Genomic DNA, 17759 nt, shown 5'->3' with positions numbered 1-17759 from the left:
TGACTAGAAATAAGGTGCAAATTTTTGAAAGTGAGGGAATTAATGACTGGAGCACCTTCCTGATTTTCAGTAAGTCTTGGAGCACTGGGGAAGTTCCAGAAGACTGGAAGAAAGTTTGATGTGCCAATTTTTAAAAAGAGTAAATGGGATGATCTGGGTAATTATAGGCTTGTCAGCCTGACATCAGTCCTGGGCAAGATAATGGAGCAGCTGAAATGGTGAAGCGGTGGCCAATAAGTCCCTTGGCCAGTGCCGCTTCCAGCAGCTCCCATTGGCCTGGAGCAGTGATCTGCGGCCAGTGGGAACCGCGATCAGCCGGACCTGAGGACGGGGCAGGTAAACACACCGGCCTGGCCCGACAGGGGCTTTCCCTACAGAAGTGGTGACCCCTGTTTGAGAAACCCTGTGATAAATAAAGAAGCAAGGAGGGTAATATAATTAATGTAAATCAACATGGGTTATGGAAAATAGATTCTGTCAAACCAACTTGCTTTCTTTTGATGAGATTTTAAGTTTGATAAAGGCGTTGATGTAATATACTGTGCCTAGTTCTGGTGCCCGCAATTCAGGAAGGAAGCTGATCAATTGGAAAGGGCTCAGAGAAGAGTCACGAGAATGATTATAGTGATAGACTGAGCTTCCTGAGTCTATTCAACGTAACAAAGAGAAGGTGAAGGGGTGACTTGATTACAGTCCAGTCTGTGACACTGGCTACTCTCAGAAATCCCAGATTCTCTTTCTTTGAGTATCTACATGGGGATTAAATGTTTAGTAATGGGCTCTGCAGTCTAGCAGAGGAAGGTATAATATGGTCCAACGGCTGGAAGTGGAATCTTGATCAATTCAGACTAGAAATAAGGTGCAAATTTTTAACAGTGAGAGTAATTAATTATTGGAAACGCAACAAAGAGTCCTGTGGCACCTTATAGACTAACAGAACAATTATTGGAACAATTTCTGACGGGTGGTGGTGGATTCTCCATCACCGACTATTTTTAAATCAAGCTTGGATGTTTTTCTAAGAGAGAGGCACTAGGAATTGTTGTGGAGAAGTTCTGTGTCCTATGTTATCCAAGAGGTCAGACTAGATGATCACCATTATTCTTTCTGGCCTTGGAATCCATATACTTATCTAGGGATTTGATGGATTCTCCATCTCTTGAACCAAGACAGGATCCTGTTCTAAAAGAGATACTTTAATCCAAACAGTAGTTATGGGTTTGAAAAAGAAGTAACTGGGAGAGATTCTCTGGTCTTTGATATGCAGGAGGTCAGAACAGACTGTCATAACGATCGCATCTGGCCTTAAAAATCTGCAAAAATCGACCTCATGCTCTTCTATGATCTTAACTCCTTCATGCTTTCTTCCCCATGGCTCCTCTCTGCCTCCCTGCACTTTCAGTGGCCTGCAGCTTGCACACCCATCCAAAGTTCCCATTTGCCTGGTGAGTGGGATTTCAGAGTTCTCTGTAAGACTGGGAATGGACAAGGGGAGCCTCAGTGCATGGAAGCAGAGGGTCTTTCTTTGCCTGCTATATACGGAGGCCTGGTCTATGCTAAAAAAATTAAATTGGCTTAACTACATCTCTCGGAGGGGTTCGGGAAAACACGCGGAGCAGTATAGTTAAGCCAACCTAACTCACAGCATAGACAGCACTACGTTGATGGAAGACGACTTCTGTTGACCTACCTACTACCTCTCCAGGAGTTGAGTTGCCTAAAGCTGACCGGAGAACCCCTCCGGTTCGTCTATGTAGTGTCTACACTGAAGCCCCAACAGTGTCACAGCTGTAGTCGTGCTGCTGTAGCATTTCAAGTGTAGACAAGTTATAATGTTCCTTTTTACCTTCAAGTGGTTTTGATTGTTTGTGGTTGTCTTTGATTACATTATTCCCTACATATTACCCATACACACACATCACAATGATTATGGATATTGATAAGTTACAAGCTTTCAGTAGAGACCTCACAAATTACCTTTCTGGATAAATACCATGCAAGCAGTATATCAGGTGTAGTGAATTTGTCAGGCCTGAGACAGGAATTGCTTGTAGAGAACAGTGAACCCTTTTCCCAGTTAACATCATTGGCAAAAGCACTGCTCTTGCTAGCGAGGTGATATCACTATTCTCCAAGTCAGCACGCACAGAGGCCAGCTGTTACACCGTTATCCCAAACCATATTCCAAACCTGGGGACAGGGCATTTATACTCTCTGCCTGTGTCAGCTCTTAAGGTTTTGCCAACCCCATTTAAGTCCAAATGTAGACAGAGGCCATCTACAAAATAATTGCTACTCTGTTGGGAGAAATGAATCATAGAGTATCAGGGCTGGAAGTGACTTCAGGAGGTATCTAGTCCAACGCCCTGCTCAAAGCAGGACCAATCCCCAACTAAATCATCCCAGCCAGGGCTTTGTCAAGCCTGACCTTAAAAACCTCTAAGGAAGGAGATTCCACCACCTCCCTAGATAACCCATTCCAGTGCTTCACCACCCTCACCCGCTGCAACTTGAGACCATTACTCCTTGTTCTGTCTTCTGGTACCACTGAGAACAGTCTAGATCCATCCTCTTTCGAACCTCCTTTCAGGTAGTTGAAAGCAGCTATCAAATCCCCCATCATTCTTCTCTTCTGCAGACTAACCAATCCCAGTTCCTTCAGCCGCTCCTCATCAGTCATGTGCTCCAGCCCCCTAAGCATTTTTGTTGCCCTCCGCTGGACTCTTGCCAATTTTTCCACATCTTTCTTTTAGTGTGGGGCCCAAAACTGGACCCAGTACTCCAGATGAGGCCTCACCAATTCTGAATAGAGGGGAATGATCACATCCCTCGATCTGCTGGCAGTGCTCCTACTTATACAGCCCAAAATGCCGTTAGCCTTCTTGGCAATAAGGGCCCACTGTCGACTCATATCCAGCTTCTCATCCACTGTAACTCCTAGGTCTTTTTCTGCAGAACTGCAGCCTAGCCATTCGGTCCCTAGTCTGTAACAGTGCATGAGATTCTTCCGTCCTAAGTGCAGGACTCTGCACTTGTCCTTGTTGAACCTCACCAGATTTCTTTTTGCCCAATCCTCTAATTTGTCTAGGACCCTCTGTATCCTATCCCTACCTTCCAGCGTATCTACCACTCCTCCGAGTTTAGTGTCATCTTCAAACTTGCTGAGGGTGCCGTCCATGCCATCCTCCAGACCATTAATGAAGATATTGATCTAGTTATGACATGATTGTAAGGTAGGTGGGATCTAACTCAGTTTCTGAACCATAACTAGAGCCATACAACTGTCCAGCTGAGAACAAGGTTAAATAATGGTTCAGTCCTGTGCACTGTGCAAGACCAAACCATTTCGTGGGATTACCATGCTGTGTGTTTTACTGTAGGAATCAGTGTTGACAAGACCTCAGAGATAACAGGCAAATGTTTATTATTTGCGTTACTGTCGCACCTCAGAGTCCTAGTTACGGACCAGGACTCCATTGTGCTAGGTGCTGTACAAACAGTCCCTGCCCAAAGAGCTTCCAATCTCAGTATAAGACGCAAAGCAACAGACGGATACAGGGCAGGTGGATACAGACAGAAGGGGGATAATATTGGTCAGCATGATCGGCTGTAGTCTCAGCACACCAGCAGCCTGACCGTTGTCAAGGGTTTTGTCGGCATTGCGAAAAAGGAGAATTTTGAGGAGGATAATGAGGAAAATCCAGCTGTGTGTTTCTGGTGAAGCATGATGATCCTCAGTGGAGAGTTGACCAGTGCTTGCACTTTAAAGCCTAAATATGTTGATTTAACAGGCCTTTGGAATGATTAGACATTCTCTTCTCTAAGGGATTTTTGGCTGGAGACGGACTACTCAGTGCTTGTCATCCTTGTCAGTTCTACAGGCGTTAAGTATTTAATCCTCCCGACACCTCTGTGCGATATCTCTATCTGTGAGGGAGAACTGTGGGACTGGCCTGGTACTTTAGATTATGAACCCTCAATAGATGAGACATGGCCTCCAGTTTCTCCTCCTCAGACCCACTACTGTCACTTCTCTTCTTGTCTGGACTGAATTTTTCCTGGCAGGGCTGACGTTTGGTGACTAATACCCTGGTGGCTGATGAAAGCCTAGATGGTCTGATCCCTGAGTCTGAGGGAAACTGGCCCCAGGACTGCTTGCTACGTTCTCAGTGGCCTCACGTGCTTTTGGGGTGGGGGTGAGACAGAACTGAGCCTTGTGGAACACTGCTCAAGAGTTCCTCGACCCCGGAGACAGCCAAAGATGCCATGCCTCAGCCTTCGCAAATGGGGAACGTTGAAGACAGGTTGATGTTTGCCGAGACTGCTAGCATCGAGAAATGGCTTTTCAAAATGAGGTCTGATAGCTGTCCTCCTGTCTTCCCACAGAGAAGGGTGACAGACTTGAACAATAATGGCCCCACTTGATTTTTGCGATCAGTGCCACCATGGTTCTACTTGCAGCCAGAACATGCTCCTGGGATCTCTAGAACCTCAGTGAGCGAAATGGTCAGATTCTAGTAGAAAACACCTCGTTTGTTTGTCCCCATTGGCTGCAAATCTGCCCCTATAAAGGAGGTCAAACTAACAGTCCGGAAGTGGTCATCCTAGTGGGCTGATTGCGACATGGTGCTAAAATGTGGAAGCTTCATTCTTCCGTAAGCAGATGAGTGATGGATACTTAGAGATTTGCTCCTTGGGCTGGGATAGGGTCTCAGATGAAAAACAAATTCAGAGGTTGAAAAAAACCACCTCATCTACCACTAAAAAAAAACCATTGATGTTCTTTTCATGACAGAAATCTGATTTACTCTTCGATATTGTGTAAGTTTGCTTTTTGCATTGCTCTCGGCTTGGACAAAAAAAATCAACTAGTCAATTTGTTTTTATTCTGTTCCTTTTCATTGTCAAATTCTTATACGCTGCCTCAGCGCTGCAATATGTTGTACACGCTTTAGGGAAAAATTAAATTGTTGATTAAACTTATCATTGGAATTAAAAGGAGCAATCATGGAAACTATAGTCTTGATCTGTGTAAAACCTTATTCCTGTAGAGCTTCTGTTTTGTATCAGATGTGAACTGACCTTTTAAAGAGGATGGGGAGGTGGTGATAAGTAACAGTCAGCATATCAGCAACAGTCAGCCAAGAACAAATCATATCAAACCCTGTCAAAGAAAGCTGTTAGGTTGGTAATAAGCCTTGTAGATAGGGGAAGCAGTAGACGTGGTATATCTTGACTTCACTAAGGCTTTTGATACTGTCTCATTACCCTCTCATAAACAAACTAGGGAAATACAACCTCGGTGAAGCTACTGTGAGGTGGGTGCATAACTGATTGGAAAACTATTCCTAGAGAGTAATGATCAATGGTTCAGTCAAGCTGGAAGGGCATATCAAGTGAGGTCCTGCAGGGATCAGTTATGGGTCTGGTTCTGTTCAATATCCTCAATGATTTAGATAACTGCATAGAAAGGACAGTTAAAGTTTGCGGACAATACCAAGCTGGGAGGGGTTGCAAGTGCTTTGGTGGATAGGATTAAAATTCAAAATGATCTGGACAAACTGGGGAAATGGTCTGAAGTAACTAGGATGAAATTCAATAAGGATTAATGTGAAGTGCTCCACTTAGGAACAGTCAGTTGCACACATACAAAATGGGAAATGACTGCCTAGGAAGGAGAACTGCGGAAAGGGGTCTGGGGGTCATAGTGGATTACAAGTTAAATATGAGTCAATCATGTAACACTGTTGCAAAAAAGCAAACATCATTCTGGGATGTATTAGCAGGAGTGTTGTAAGCAAGACATAAGTAATTCTTCCATTCTATTCCACATTGGCTAGGCCTCAACTGGAGTATTGTATCCAGTTCTTGGTGCTACATTTCAGGAAAGATGTGGACAAATTGGAGAAAGTGCAACAGAAATTATTCAAGGTCTAGAAAACATGATCTGTGAGGGAAGATTGAAATGATTGGGTTTGTTTAATCTGGAAAAGAGAAGATTGAGGGGGGACATAAATTTTTAAGTATGTCAAAGGTTGTTATAAGGAGGAGGGAGAGAAACTGTTTTCCTTAACCTCTGAGGACAGGACAAGAAGCAATGGACTTAAATTGCAGCAACGGCGGTTTAGGCTGCACATTAGGGAAAACTTCCTAACTGTCAGGGTGGTTAAGCACTGGAATAAATTGCCCGGGGAGGTTGTGGGATCTCCATCATTGGAGGTTTTTAAAAGCAAGTTTGACAAACACCTGTCAGGGATGATGTAAACAATACTTAGTCCTGCCATGAGTGCAGGGGACTAGATTAGATGACCTCTCGATGTCCCTTCCAGTTCTATGATTCTATGATTAAATCTAGGGTCTCCTGACTTTGAGGATCAGGACACTGGACTTATACACGTGTGTTTACCTGACAGAGTCCGAGTCCCTTGGAACACGGGTGCTGAATATGATGGCCTGTGGATAAAAGCATTGGACAAGAGTCAGGTTCAATTCCAGGCTTAGCCACTGACTCCTTATGTGACCTTTGTCAAGTCACTTTATATCTCTGTTCCTTAGTTCCACTGTGTCACATTATTGATTTGAACTGGGACCATATAGAACATGTTTGCAACCAAAGTCCTGTAGTGGCACCAAATCTTGTCTAAAGGGGGTCAAATGAGGTGTCTAAGACCAGGTTATGGGTTGCTGGTTGTGATTACGCTGTCTGTGTGCATGTATCATTTTTGTATTTAAAGTTATAAGTATTGGCTCTACACTGTCTGTCTGTATTTCAAAATGATGCTGTGCTTCTGGGTGATACCCCAGACAAGTTGGTGTCAGCTCTGCCTAGCCTGCTTGATGGCCCATTAAGAACCATCAGCTACACAACTGACCCATGGAGAGAAGGCAGACACGCCTTGTGACTCAGCAAAGTATGCAGGGACTGGCCCATGTGACTCCAGACTCCATTTTGCTGTAATTTTCCACAGTAAGAACAAAGAAGTGTTCTTACACCTGGAAGAGACTATAAAAGGCTGATGCCTCATCTCCGTCTTGTCTTCAATCCTGCTTCTTACCTCTGGAGGGATTTTGCTACAAACAGAAGCTCTGCACAAAGGACTGAATGACCCATCCCAGCTGGGGATGTTCCAGAGACTTGATTTGAACCTGCAGTTTATTCTATTACTGCTACAAGCCTGAACCAAGAATTGATTCCATTTAACCAATTCTAGCTCTCATCTCTATCTTTTTCTTTTTATGAATAAACCTTTAGATTTTAGATTCTAAAGGATTGGCAACAGCGTGATTGGTGGGTAAGATCTGATTTTTATATTGACCTGGGTCTGGGTCTTGGTCCTTTGGGATCAGAAGAACCTTTTTTCTTTAACTGGTGTGTTGGTTTTCATAACCATTAGTCCCCATAATGAGTGGCACTGGTGGTGATACTGGGAGACTGGAGTGTCTACGGGAATTGCTTGTGTGACTTGTGGTTAGCCAGTGGGGTGAAACCGAAGTCCCCTTTGTCTGGCTGGTTTGGTTTGCCTTAGAGGTGAAAAACCCCCAGCCTTGGGCTGTAACTGCCCTGTTTTAAGCAATTTGTCCTGAATTGGCACCTCAGTTGGGTCCCGTCAGACCCAGCATAGTTACACACTGCAAGGTAGGGTGTGACGGATAAATTCAGCAAAGCTTGTGAAGCACTTGGATAATGTGGTGGTGGTGGTCACTGAAATACCTAGACCTTGGTAAAATGTCACTTAAAACTTGCTACATTTGTTACCCATCACAGTGACAACACTCTGAAAGGCCATGTCTATACTGGGTATCTCTTTTGCACTGGGTCAGCTACGCTGATGCAAAGCCGCAGTGCGGATGTGCTGCGCTGGGGTCAGATGGGGCTTACGGTGGTGATTTATTCTCATTGTGCCAGTGAAATGTTTAGTCATTTCCCTCATCTGAAGTGACTCTGCTCTAACTAATTCACTTGAAGTGTCAAGTGAAGACAGGCACGCTGCTTCTATCACACGCTAAAGCCCAGGTTAGCATATGTTAAAGTATACCCTGCCCAATCTACACCAGATTTTTCAAAAGTGCCAGAATGTGTTTTAACATCACACCTCTAAAGTCTAAGTCTAGACAAGGCCCAATTGATGTGAAAACTCAAGTTAGTTAAGGGGACAATGTCGCCTTGAAATCTAGGGTATTTTTAAAAATTGAGTTAAAAGGATTTTCTTGATCTGTATGTAAAGACTTTTTTATAATTAGGTTTGTCGATTAATCACCGTTAACTCAAAAAAATTAATCGTGGTTAATCGCAGTTTTAATTGCACTGTTAAACAATAGAATACCAATTGAAATGTATTAAATATTTTTGGATGTTTTTCTACATTTTTCAAATATATTAACTTCAATTACAACACAGTACACAGTGTACAGTGCTCATAGTATATTATTTTTTCTTACAAATATTTGCACAGTAAAAATGATAAACAAAAGAAACAGTATTTTTCAGTTACCTTTATACAAGTACTGTAGTGCAATCTTTTTATCCTGAAAGTGCAATTTACAAATATAGATTTTTTTGTTTGTTTGGTACATAACTGCACTCAAAAACAAAACAATGTAAAACTTTAGAGCCTACAAGGCTGCTCAGTCCTACTTCTTGTTCAGCCAATCGCTAAGACAAACAAGTTTGTTTACATTTATGGGAGATAATGCTGCCCGCGTCTTATTCACAATGTTACCTGAAAGTGAGAACAGGCATTTGCATGGCACTTTTGTAGCTGGCATTACAAGGTATTTACGTGCCAGATATGCTAAACATTCATATGCCCCTTTATGCTTTGGCCACCATTCCAGAGGACATGTTTCCATGCTGATGACGCTCGTTTAAAAAAAAAAAAGTTAATTAAATTTGTGACTGAACTCCTTGGGGAAGAATTGTATGTCCCCTGCTCTTTTACACCCACATTCTGCCATATTTCAGGTTATAGCCGTCTCGAATGATTACTCAGCACATGTTGGTTTTTACGAACACTTTCACTGCAGATTTGACAAAATGCAAAGAAGGTACCAATGTGAGATTTCTAAAGATAGCTACAGCATTCGACCCAAGGTTTAAGAATCTGAAGCGTCTTCCAAAAGCTGAGAGGGACGAGGTGTGGTGCATGCTTTCAGAAGTCTTAAAAGAGCAACACTTCAGTGTGGAAACTACAGAACCCGAACCACCAAAAACGAAAATCCACCTTCTCCTGGTGGCATCTGACTCATGATGATGAAAATGAACATGCGTCGGTCCGCTCTGCTTTGGGTCGTTATCAAGCAGAACCCATCATTAGCATAGATGCATGTCCTCCGGAATGGTGATTGAAGCATGAAAGGACATGTGAATCTAGCGCATCTGGCACTTAAATATCTTGAAATGCAGGCTACAACAGTGCTATGCAAATGCCTAGTCTCACTTTCAGGTGACTTTGTAAACAGGAAGCAGGCAGCATTATCTCCTGTAAATATAAACAAACTTGTTTGTCTTAGCAATTGGCTGAACAAGAAGTAGGACTGAGTGGCCTTGTAGGCTCTAAAGTTTTACATTGTTTTGTTTTTGAGTGCACTTATGTAACAAACAAACAAAAAAAAATCTACATTTATAAGTTGCACTTTCACGATTGTTTTATTTTTGAGTGCAGTTTTTTTGTACATAATTCTACAATTGTAAGTTCAACTTTCATGATAAAGGGATTGCACTACAGTACTTGTATTAGGGGAATTGAAAAATACTATTTCTTTTTTTTACAGTGCAAATATTTGTAATCAAATATAAATACAAAGTGAGCACTGTACACTTTGTATTCTGTATTGTAATTGAAATCAATATATTTGAAAATGTAGAAAACATCCAAAAATATTGAAATAAATGGTATTCTATTATTGTTTAACAGTGCAATTAATTGCGATTAATTTTTGACAGCCCTATTTATAATACCACTTGCCATCATAATATGCTAGTACCTGTCCATTAGTGCCTGTGCTAACTTCTCTGGTCTCACAACCACACTTATGAATGTTTTTAAAAAATGGGTCTCCCCCTTGCGTAAAAGGTTCAAACAGGAGAAACTGAACGTTGGGGAGAGGGGAAATTAAATGGGCCATATACAAAGTGTTATAATTGGCACACAATAAATGGAAAAAAGACGGTCTCCAGTCTTTCAGTTATAGTTAGACTTAGCATAATTCAATTTTTTTGTAATTTTGATAGATAATATTGATTTATTTTTAAAGCATTTTATTTATTTATATTGATTTTATTTTTTCACAGTTGTGGGAAATTAGTGGGTGGAGGATCCAGAGGATTATTTAATGACTATAGATGTTGAGATTCAAAAAATTCAAGCTTTATAAACCGCTGAAACTCAAATTGTCTATCACTTGTCAAAATATACCAAGTAAATATTCTTTAAACAAAATGGTACCTGTGAAACGTTATGAGAGTAATATAATATCTCACTGAAAGTTGACATAGGGCCAGAAAGAATTAACTCACAGACTGACCTGACCCATGGCCCAACTTTAAAGACTGGTTAGGAAGATCCGTAAATAAACAGAGCTTTGAAATGAAAATCTGCATTGTTAGAGATAGAGTAGATGTTTGCTTCAGGTCTTGTGATGTAAGCAAACAAGTCTTGTCTATTACCATAGCTTTGATTCAAAGAGCAAAAAAGGAATATTGATATTTAGGAAGATACTTGAGTGAAATAGTATTATTGTCTATATGTCTCTTTGAAGGTTGTGGTAACCTGTATCTGAACTGTTTAATGGATCAATTACCCTGTGCTAATTGCCAGGATGTTTGGGAGAAGGAGAGTTAAGCCTATTGTTTTCTCAGGCCAAAAGGCTGCTGGAACCGTATAAAAACCCTGGGACATGATCCTGCTTCATCTCAAATTTGCTTTGGGTTTCAAGAAGGGGAAACCCTAACCCATAAGAATTGAGGTCCCCAGTCACTGACTGGAATCATAGAATCATAGAATCTCAGGGTTGGAAGGGACCTCAGGAGGTATCTAGTCCAACCCCCTGCTCAAAGCAGGACCAAACCCAACTAAATCATCCCTGGAGTCACCCTGAATATGGACATTAGAAATAGTTCATACATTATAGTCCAAAGGGACTCTTGGTAAATACAAGCTAATCTCTGCTCTGTATCTGAACCTCAAAAATTGAGTTCAAGTCTGTATCTATATTGATCTTTTAACCAACTCTCTCTCTTTTCTTTTTAAAAGAATTTTAGCTTAGTTAATAAGAATTGGCTCTAGTGTGTATTTTGGGTAAGATCTAAGTTATAATTGGACCTGGGTGTGTGGCTGATCCTTTGGGATTGGAAGAACCTTTTCTTTTATATGATGAGATGAGATTTTCAGTAATCATCATCATATCTGACGTGTGTCTGGATGGAGGCCTGAAACTGGACTCTTTAAGGGAACTGCATTGTTTGGATTTCTGAGTAACCAGTGAGGTAACACAGGAGCTGTTTTGTGCTGGTTGGTAAATCTAAGTATTGGAATATCCACCAGATTTGGGGGTTTGTCTGCCCCGTTCTGTTTGCAGTTCACCCTAATTGAGTGACCTCAGCTGGCTCCCAGGGGCAGCATTGTTACAACCTGTTTTTACTGTTCATTCGTTAGTCTGTTTGTAACAAGCCTAATTCAGAAGTCTAAATGACTGGATTTTGACTCATAAGTTCTCAAGCAGCATTTTTCTTATTTATCTATAATAATAGAAATATACAGATAGGAAAATATTTTCCTGTCAGTTGTGTGTGTGGTGAAATAGACCTTTACTGACATTTACCGATAAAAATCTAATCCTTCCAAGCCTAATTATAGTGATCTTGGGTGTTACTCGTCTGAAAGCATTTTGCCTACTATTGGTACAAGTGATTCTTTTACTTGTCAAGGGTGAACGGGACTAGAGAGAGAGGGTGGAAACGGAAAGCTTTCTATGTAGCAGAGGCATTGTTGTAACGAACGGGAGCAGGAATTGGACTTGGGGTCTATTTTGAGCTCTAGGGCAGAAACAGTCTTCTTCTGTGTTCGTACAACATCTAGCACAGTGGGATTCTGGCCCATGACTAGGGCTCTTAACTGCTAATAGAAATAACAGTGGCTCTACCTGTGTGACCTTGGGCAAGTAACTAAACTGTGCCTTCATTTCCCTGTCTGAAAAACGGGAGGATTCTTGCTTCAAGTGTATTTGTAAGGCTTAATCAGGGGATGTCTGCAAAGCACTTTGAGATGCTTAGAGGACAGTAAAGCATTGTCCCTGCCCAGACATAGTAAGAACACTCTGCAGCGTGTATATATTGCTTTCTGATGGTCTTGAATGCTTTACAGATGCTAACGAAGTAAACCTCAAACCATCTGCAAAATAGGAAGAAGTGTCCTCATTTCTAGAGCTGGGAGAAACTGAGGGCAAAGGCTGTGACTTTCCCACTGTCATACAGTGAGTCATTTGCAGAACCAGGAGCCAGAAGCAAGGTCTCGTGCACCTAGTCCTGTGCTCTGACCACAGGTCGACCCCAAAACACAAACTTCTGTTGACAGCTTTGTGTCTATTCAACCAGCCGTGCTGGCCCTTCAGTCCCCCTAAAATGTATCAGCAGCCGTTGAGCTGAGAGGTAAGTCTAGCTATATTAGACTGAATTTAGAAAGGAAGCTGTATAGATTGACAAGGTCTGCAATGCTTATTGTATCCTCCAATGTGCATGCAAGGCTGTAATCTAGCTTCTGGGTGTGCAGCAACTGTGCAGCCTAATGCAGTGGCCATTGTACACTTAACAGCAGCTGTGGTATAGCTTTGGGCATCTGCTCCTGCTTTACTGACAGGGCACGTCCTAGGGCTGAAAGCTCTGCTGGGTTGGCTACTGTTGCACATCCTGTGGGTATGCATTTGGGAGGGCCCTTTGAATAGTGGTAGGGGGAAAACTCTGACCCTTCCTCTCAAATTCCCCAGTCGTTGCCAGAGCGGGCAGGCAGCTAGAAACCCTCTGGCCACTGCAGGAATGTGCGTAGGTTTCAGCAGCCATATTTCCAAGGGAAGGCTGGGATGTACCCAACCACAACAGAGAGGATCAATTCAAAGATGTGTCTGCGAACTTCAGTCAACAGCAGGGAAAGGGTTAAACACCGACCTGCCCAGGTTGAAGGGCACTTTTCACCCTTCATGAATGTACATATTTTTTTTCCCCACTAACTTCTTAAACCAGCAATAATTGGGATGTTCATCCTGTTTGGCTTTTTTAAAAATCTGGTATCCGCTAGGTCCTTTTTTGAGTCCCTGTGTCGTGGAGAGTTTAAACATGGAGCTCTAAAACTCTCTTAAGCATAGTTCCAGCTCCACGGATTTCGAGTGGAATTGTGCCAGTCCACAACCGCATGAAACCCGGGTGCGCTTAAACAAGGCTTTTCCCAGCCAAACCATCTGAAAAGCCAGGTTAGCTGGATCTGTGTCTTCAAGTCTGAATTGCAGAGTATCCGGGCGCTCAAACACAAACTGAAAATGATTTTAAAATGGGGCTTGGGGCCCCAGCCCCCTTTTTTTTGATAGTAGTTGTGTTACAGTGGCACCAAGTCTCTGAGCTGCCTGTTTTTAATAATGCCCCATCACTAGCCCCACTCTGGTTCCAAGACCTTTTGGAGCTGAAGGTGGGGTGGGTATTGCTCTTAAATGGCGAAAATGAAAATGACTCTCCCTGGATTCGAGGGCCAGAAGGGCACATTGTGATAACCTAGTCTGCCCTCCTGTGTAGCACAGGGCTTTGTAGCCAGGTCCCCTGAATAATTCCCTTGGTAAATTGTTCCAATGATACATTTTTAAGGGTGAGAGTAATTCACACCTTACCTCCAGTCTGAATTTGTCTAGTTTCACATGGAGCTATGAAACGAACACGGCTGCCTAAGGATTTCCCTTTAATGTCTGTGTGGCGCTGCGTAGGTGCCAAGCCTGATCATTCCTTCTCTGGTGGAATGCCGCGTAAACTGGTCGCAACAAGCGTCTAGATCTAGGAAAAGGTTTAACAGGGGCGGCTCGGTTTCCTACAATGTGTCCATTTAGCACGACTGTCCATTTCTGAATTTGGTGGCAGCTTGCCACCTACTGAGGCTGCTCCGGCCGCGCGTCTTTTTGTGCCGTGTGCCTTTAAAGAAAGCAGACTCCTTGCTGTGACGTCTCTCTGGCTGTGGGCCAGGAAGCGGGGGAACCATCTCCTGCCAGCCTGAGAAGAAAACCAACAACTTTTCTTTTGTGTGGGGTTACTCTCCCTTTTTTGGTCTCTTCCAAGGGTTTAAATGCTAATGGCGGATTAAAACCCTTACACAGATTGTGGCTTTAGAAGTCTGGTAAGGCCTCAGCGAAGACTTTCTCTGTCTTCCTTGTTTGTTTAAACATGGATGGAGGGGGGCGGCGTGGAGGGGGGTGTTTTAAAAATAATAATAAAATCACGGTCTCCTAGCTCCAAAGTCGGGATGGGTTGTCGGGATTCTTTAAAATCAGCAGGATCAAGATCTCCTGCTTGCCCTGAAAGGTGCGAATAAGTAGCTAAACTCTGAAGCGACAGGCTATGTTTGATTTGCCAACATCCGGGAGTTTTGGCTTCCCGTGGAGAGGGTGGTTTTTTGTTTTTTTTTTTCTTCAAAATAAATGTCTTTGTACTGACTGCGCTCGGTGGGGGGGTGGCCCCTTTCATCAGGCCAGTGGGGGCTGGGAATAGACGCAAACCTGATTTTGGGGAGGGGGGGGGTGAGAGAGATGTACGTGAAAGACTGTGGTGTTGGTTAATGACCAAGTGGCAAGCGCTCAAATTCAGGCAAATTGCTGCGTGCTTTCTGCAAACGGATCACGCCCCCCGTTCCTCCTCTTTCCTCTAAATCCAGGCCAGAGCTCTGAGGAATAGGGAATCGGGGGGCGGGGGGAGAGAAGAGGGAGAATATAAACAAGCAGCCATGCTGGGGACTAGAGGAGTGGGAGTGGATCGTCCCTTCCTCTGGGTGTGTGGTTTGTTAGCAGAATTGCTAAATCCAAAGGAACATCCTTGCCTAACATGGTGTTTTGCCTGGGTTAGCCACTCGGGTCAAGCAGCAGAGCACAGTCCCTCATGTTAAAACCAGTCGTGTGTCTGTCCAGTGCTGCTGTAACTCCCCTGAACAGCCACGTATTGAACCGTTAGTGCAGCGTATTCTGTCAGGGTTGGATTTTACTCCCCTTGTGCTCAGCCCAGGGGAGGATACTTCTTCTGCAGTGGTGTGGGGCTTCGGGTGTCAGGGTGGTACCTGCAGTTGTGAAGCACCGGTAGCAAGACTGAGGCTTTTGTCACGTCACATTTGAAAGCTTTTATTCAGGTATCACCAACACCGATTCCGCCACCATGAATGTGGCCTTGCGGCGGAAATTAAATTTTTCTTCCCTTTGAGCTGCTGACCTTTCTTTCCCATCCTTGAAGTGAGGAAGAGCGCAGCGAGCATGTCTGCCTCAAGCAAGGAAGATCGATGGCTGGCATGTCTCCTCCTCCAAGGGAGTATATGGTCTCTACTCTCCCTAGGGAGCGAGCCGCTCTGCCAGGCGTAGACCTGTCTGTCAGGCATCAGCAGCGCCACAGGCTGGCTGTGACCAAGAAGTGGTCTGAGCACAAGGCTGAGAGCGAAGGAGGCTGGAGTTATAATCCCATCTTGGACACCGACTTCCTCTGTTCTTGGGCAAGTCACTTAATTTACTATTCTATTATTTGCATTGAAGGGCTCACCCAGGTTCAGGCCCTTTTATGCTACGCATCCTACGTCTTAAACGAGTTCATGCCTTAAAGAATTTATAATCTAAAAGGCAAGGGAGACAAACAAGTGGACAGGAGGAGGAAGGACTACGTAGTAACAGGCTGTTTCACGCTGTGCCTCGCTTTTTTCGTCTGGATAACGGGGCTAGCACCACAGAGGTGTTGGAAAGATTAGTTACTTAAGCTAAAATTTTCAATCTTGTGTTCCCCAGATAAGAGGGGCCAGACTTTCACAGGTGCTGAGCATCCCACTGAAGTCAACAGGAGCTGCAGGTGGGAAAGGGGGCACTTCATTGAGGTGCACAACTTAACGCATTCAAGTTAGAAATATAGCAGCCTAGAGGGTTTTTTAAAAAAATGTGAATTTCTTGCAGTGTCCAGCAGTTTTCACCAGCAAGTCTCTACCCTGCTCCCGCTGCATCTCAGTCCTGATTCGGAGAAGCTGCCTCTAGGGATGAGGCAACAGTTTCCCTGGGGTATTCAATCTTTTGGCAATCAAGTGTGCTGATTGTGATGGTTGTTTTTGTGATGTGAAAAGCTGCCTGCTAGGAATTAGACCAAGACTGTTTAACTCAGGTGCACTAAAGATGCTCATCACCAGAGTATCTGGACTCTTGCATAATCGCTAGATAAACCATGACCCCTGTGGAGCTGGGAGCAGAATCCTGGACATTCAGCTCTTGAATCTCTGCCACTTGAGCTCAAAGAGAATCAAAAAGCATCTCCCTTCATGTCAGCCTTAACAGCCATCAGAAGGTAAACGTTTGGTGCTGCCAGCCTGAGCCAGGTTTGAACGAGCGAATCTGTGACCTGGAGGCAATAGGTTCTGTATCCTGTTAGTATTCCTTTGTGTGCTGGAATTTAGGTGGTAACAGGTGGCGTGTTTCCAGCAAAGCCATGGTTTGCGCAGATGTTCTCTGCTCTCTTCACCAGACGGGGTTGAGAAATGGCGTGGTCTAAGCAGACCTTGAAAACTCCAAGCAGTCACTCAACCAGCAGCAAGAAGGAAATCTTCCCTGGTGACTGAGGGTCTAACCCGTGACCTTCTGCAGCATCGATTCGCTTTGGTCTTTTCAAGCATAAGTTCCAAGTCCTGGTGGCTACAAGGAAAGCTCTCCCAATGGAAATGGAGTGTGAACTGCTGCAGTGCTGTCTTTCAGCATCTGTAGATAGACCCTCCATTATCGCTGCTGCTGCCCCAGGGGCTGTGGCAAACAGCTGAATTGAAATGAACCAGACTCGTCCGTTTCACTGCTGGTGTTTAGAACCTGTGAGCGACAATGCCACGGTCAGAAATCCGTCACTTTGTGCTCTTGCTTGGGAGAGCGCTGAGGAGCGGCAGCTAACCTGGGAAGTGGAGTTATCCTGGGGAGGAAGGCAACAAAACAAGTCTGAAGGAGAGAGCAAGTGAAGGCCTGTCTTGCACCCCTTAAAGAAGCCAGGGAGCTCTGGAGCATGGAGCAGAGACCCAGCGTTGCTTTTCCAACAGCAAGAAGGGGCCTGTGGACCTTCCTGTTCTTGTACCTATTAGCCAGCGGCTGATGAGTGTCCCTAAGCAGCCGGTAGGGACAGCGTGTCGGTAAAAAGTACAGCACCCTGCCCTTTCCTGGCAGCTGGCCTGAACCTCACTGGTGGGTGTCCCTCTAGCTCCTCCTTCCTCACCTGGCTAGAAGATTTAATCCTCCGGCTGGTAGGTGTCTGAACTTCCTCTGAGCTCTGGTTATAACCACTCCTTCCACCTCCCCAAACCCTTAGCCGTCCGGCCCCCTTCCGTTCTGTAGTGCCCAGTATTGCGCGTGTTTTATCTGCCTTCATTCTCTGCTGTGCTGTAACAGTGTGGCAACCCCACAGGAAGCAAAGGTCGCTGCGCTGCCCATGAGCTGCCATGGAACCGAGTGAGACGGGGTAAAGACGCAGGCTACTCCAACGTGCTGGTAATAGGCGGTGGCACTGGGGTGGGGGGGGT

The 17759-nt window shown here is 44.1% G+C and overlaps 1 protein-coding gene across 11 annotated transcripts in view; it reads left to right on the top strand.

The window, feature by feature from the left end:
• The window catches only part of NUMA1 (nuclear mitotic apparatus protein 1), a 69303-nt gene that overhangs the window by 7365 nt on the left and 44179 nt on the right, over positions 1 to 17759 (top strand). The window contains exons 1-2 of one of the 11 annotated variants that reach the window (XM_039520944.1): positions 14219 to 14366; positions 15566 to 15719. The exons of 7 other annotated variants lie outside the window; for them this stretch is intronic. The gene's annotated coding sequence lies outside the window, so the exon portion shown is untranslated. Of the gene's footprint in view, positions 1 to 7252; positions 7289 to 14218; positions 14367 to 15565; positions 15720 to 17759 lie in introns of those variants that run through there. 3 more of the 11 variants (XM_039520942.1, XM_039520941.1, XM_039520943.1) reach the window with 3 other exon arrangements.

Source organism: Mauremys reevesii, linkage group 1 (genome assembly GCF_016161935.1).
Source record: "Mauremys reevesii isolate NIE-2019 linkage group 1, ASM1616193v1, whole genome shotgun sequence".
NCBI lineage: Eukaryota > Metazoa > Chordata > Testudines > Geoemydidae > Mauremys > Mauremys reevesii.
Note: the sequence above shows the minus strand (reverse complement) of the source record. Positions and strands in the feature narration are given on the sequence as shown.